The sequence below is a fragment of the Eumetopias jubatus genome, unplaced genomic scaffold (genome assembly GCF_037043125.1).
Source record: "Eumetopias jubatus isolate StellerSeaLion01/CBP00866 unplaced genomic scaffold, mEumJub1_p1.0 scaffold_3, whole genome shotgun sequence".
NCBI classification, from domain to species: domain Eukaryota; kingdom Metazoa; phylum Chordata; class Mammalia; order Carnivora; family Otariidae; genus Eumetopias; species Eumetopias jubatus.
In genome coordinates this window covers 90,909,513-90,913,986 of record NW_028274809.1, presented here as the reverse complement: position 1 = coordinate 90,913,986, position 4,474 = coordinate 90,909,513, and the positions used below count along the sequence as shown (strand labels likewise).

At 43.8% G+C, this 4,474-nt stretch overlaps 1 pseudogene; it reads left to right on the top strand.

The window, feature by feature from the left end:
* Positions 1 to 234: 234 nt before the first annotated feature.
* Positions 235 to 1,091, top strand: LOC114207268 (ras-related protein Rab-40C pseudogene; annotated as a pseudogene).
* The last annotated feature ends 3,383 nt before the right edge of the window (positions 1,092 to 4,474 follow it).

The following is a 4,474-nucleotide window of genomic DNA, read 5'->3' as shown; positions in this document are numbered from 1 at the left end:
TAGGGACTACTTCAGTTACCCATGAAAGACATGCTAATGGTACGGAAGTTGTTAGCAGAAGCAGGAACCTCAGGTTGAGATGCGACAGGTGGTGCCAAGGAGGGACTGCCCTGCACTGCCTCCCTGAAATACCACGAGTAGGTTGGTCTGAGGGCTCCCAGGGGATGTCGTGTGGCCTCCTACCCAGCCAGCACCCTGAGCATAGGGTTGCGTCCTGTGTGCACATGATCAAGGATGGGGACCAAGAGCAGTCTGGTCAAGAGCTATAGCTACCTGCTCAAGTTCTTGCTGATGGACGACAGCGACGTGGGCCACAGCAAGATCCTGGAGCGCATTCAAGAAGGTACCGCCTAGGCTGCGTTAATCCTGCAGTAACCGGATTGACTACTGGATGACTACCATCCTGCAGTGGGGCCAGTGGGTCAAGCTGGAGTTCTTGAACATGTCTGGTCAGCACAGGTTGCGCACGGTGTTCAGGGGCGCTCAGGGGATCCTCCTGGTGTATGGCATCACTAACAGCCGGTCCTTTTATAGCGCAAATGAGTGTATTGAGGAGATCAATGAGCATGCCCCCCAGGGTCTCCAGGATCCTGGCTGGGAACTTGCCACACTTGGCCTTCAAATAGCAAGTCGTGATAGAACAGGTGTTCCTGCACTGAAAAGAACTGCCCAACCTTATTCAAGGTTAGCCAGCTGTACAACCTCAGCATCATCAAGTCGTTCACTCAACTGTCCGGCATCATGTTCATGCAGCACAGCATGGAAAAGACCTGTTGGCCCAGCCACGTGCTCAGGCCATTGTCTCCTACACTCCTGTACCCCTCAAAGACAAACTCCCACTGCCAGTTACCTCAAGTCCTTATCAATTGGCAACTGCATCCAGGATGCACCTGTGCTGCTACTCACTGGCAGGTGGGGTAAGCAATGGCGTGGCCACAAGGGCTACAGCCTCAGGAGGTCCGAGTCTATCTGTCTCAGAACTGCTTGTGGAGCAAACGCGGTATCTATTGGGGCAGGCCAGATGCGCTCTGGCAGGGTTCGCCCTTGGCGAATGCCCCTGGCCCAGCTGGGAAGCATCGGGAAGCGCCTAGTGGGTTAGGCTGTCTCAGCCAGAACAAGCCCCGCCAAGGGCTGCAAGGCTTGTGCTGTGGGAAAATTAGGCAGAACAAGTCTAGGGCCCCGTGGTGCAGCTGAGAAGTGGCCAGGAGGCAGTCCCTAGAAACCCAGGAGGCCTGGGTCTCCTTTATTTATATAGATGTTTTACCTCTTTTGTACATTTTTAAATCACCGGCAGGGCATCTTCAATGTAGTCAAGTGGTTCCCATGTCAGCTGTGGGGATGAACTTGAGACATTTGGAGAGGAAGGGTATTTGAGGCAAAGACGGGAAAGCTCTGCTGTCAAAACTTCAATCTTTCCTTGAAATCACATACACTTCACACAAGGGAATGGGGGCTGTGCGGGGGCCACTGGAAACACAGGGAATAAGTGAACCCTTTGGAAGCTTTGGGCAATAAGTACCACCCCTGGCTAACTGCACCAGCCTTTATGAGGACCATGGGTTTTTGTTTTTTCATTTTGCTTTGTTTTGTTTTTTAAATTGGTGTCTCGTTTTAAGGTAGAGCAAACACAACTTTAGTGATGGATTGAGAAAAATGTTTCGAGGGTGATTGATGAGTTTTGGCATGAGCACCCGGGTCAATTAAGCTGTTTATTGGTAGAATATTAATGGTAAGGACTAGATTAGAGATGGTAGTGAGAATCAAGATGCTTGCTTTTTTTTGGATATGTTAATTATTAATGCCTAGGTTTACCAGACAAAAGTACAGGGGAAGGTTAAGGAGTCATCAGCTTAGAGGTGATGATGTGTATACCTGAGAATCACCATGAGACCATCTAAGAAGTGAGTATCGTAGAGAAGATAGAAGAACAAAATTACCGATACCTTGGACAATGTGGGTAGAAAGTGTGTTTTATTACTGCTATTTTGAATATTGGAGACTAACAATGCATTTGTATTGTGATGGGAAATGGGTAATTCAGGGAAGATGTGGAGTACCTGCAAGAGCAAATTCCTTGGGAGGGAGAGAAGAATTAGGATAACTTCAAACTCACTTTGAAAAGTATAACACGCTAATTCAGGAAAGTTCTATTAGTAGGAGTAAACTATGCCCTCCAGAAAGAAAAACTTGGTCCTGACTTTAAACTGTCAGTGATAAAGCCTGAGAAAAAAACCCTAGATGTGCATTAAAAAATTCTGAGAGATGACTTCAAACAACCCTAAACTTTCTTCTAAAACTTGGGGCATAGCATCAACATGATATAATTTAGATCGTGAAGTCCAGCTGATTTAGTGACTCTAAAATCCCACCAAAAGAGTGCCAATGCTAACTTCATTGCTAATGTCCTTGTAAGATTCTCCTGCCTGGTTCAAATTAAAAACTCTCCCAAGATTTCCTTCAGTTACAAAACAAAGAAATATGCTCTAATCAACATGCATAATTATGCATATTATAGTGTGAAGATGATCAACTCGTCTCTTGGAAATTTATGGTAACCACGATTTAATTGTGTTCTCCTAGGGTTTCAACACAGCCTCTCTGGTTCCTGGGCAATTTCTTTCCCCCACAATTAGCCACAGTTCTATATAAAGGGGAGTGTACTCTCCCCATTCTCTCCTTACCCTACTGCTCTATGATATCAGCTTTTACTACCTGAAAATGTTATTATTCCGATATCAATAATGGCCATTGTATTAGCCTGGTAAACCTTCCATAACAAAATACCAAAGACTGGGTAGCTCAAACAACAGAAATGTATTTTCTCACAGTTCTGGAGACTAGAAGTCCAAGATCCAAGTGTGGGCAAGGTTGGTTTCTGCTGAGGTGTCTCTCCTTGGCTTGCAGACAGCTGCCTTCTCTCTGTGTCCTCACATGGCCTTTCCTCTTTGCAAGTGCAATCCTGGTGTCTCTCAAGGACACCAGTCCTATTTGTTTTGCAATCCCTCCCACCTTATGAAGTTATTTAACCTTAATTGCCTCTATAAAGACCCTATCTCTAAATACAGTCATATTAGGGGTAAGGGCTTCCAAATGTGAATACAATTAATTCCGTTGCAACCATCTTTCTAATAAATTCAATGGCAATTCTGGCTTTACTTGAATAATGTTTATTTCATACTTTTTATAACTCTCTCCTACAAAAATTATTTTTAGTCCCCCTCAATTTCCATGCCACGACCCTTTTTTTTATTGTGCTTTTTCATTGGCTATTCCTACTCTTTCTCCATTCAAATTTCTCACCTCACACCTTCCCCTAATTTTTGTTAATCTCTAGACTCAATCCTGAGCCCCCTCTTAAAATGATCTCACTAAGGGGTATTATTCATGCCACAGTGCAAACACGACCTGCTTAGTACTGATACACACTTTTATAACTTTAGCCTAGACCATTCCTCAAGCCTCAGAGTCACATGTATTCACTTTCTATTGAGCATCCTGGAATCTACTAAACATTTCTAAGATACACACAGGAGTTCAAAACATGGTTGGTTCTCGATATGTATTTGTTGAGTTCCTTAAATTCACTCATTCATTCATTTGAAAATAGTCATTGATCATCTACTAAAAAGAAGGCACTGTTTTAGGTACTTGGAATACATCTGTGAACAGGAGAGATCAAGATCCTTATCCTCAAGGAGCTCCCATCATAGCAGATAAGCAATGGTCAATGAACATGTTAATCAATGGAAGATGTTAAGTGCTAAGATTAAAGAAAAGGTAGAGCAAGATAAGGGGGATCAGGAATGGGGACAAGGCGGAGGGTTGAAGGATTAAATTAGATGTTCAAAAGAACCTCATTGAGAAAGGGAGATTTGAACAAAGGTTTGAAGGAAGTGAATGAATAAATACAGTTAACCACAGGCATCTCAAGTCCAAATACTCCATTTCCAGCACATCTCTTTCCTAATATTCTCGATGTGACTGTCATTCATTCTTCTACTAAAGTGACCATACAAATCTATCTGCCAAAATGGGACACACCAGAGTATAAAAGGATAGTACTACAGGCCTGGACAAACTTGGGTGTCTGGATATGTGGATAACTAGCTGTCACCCCAGGCAGAAACCTGCCAGTCATCTTTGCTTTCTCCCACTCCCTCATTTCTCTCTTCTCCCACATCTTCTCCCAATAGATCACCAAGACCTTCTGAAATTACCTCTAGAATATCTCCTCTTCTGCACTTCTACTACTGCTGTCTCCATTCAGGATCTCAGGATCTGTGACTAGGATAGACAGTTGAGCTTAAAAATGATCCCTTGTTCTCTCCATCCATTTCCCCTCAAATTCCTTCCCTATACCTCAGGCAGAATCTTCTTAAACACTCAAATCTGACACTCTCGCTTAAAATATTTTTTTGAGAGAAAGAGGGGAGTGACAAGTGTGGGTAGAGAACACATACAGAGGGCTGACAAG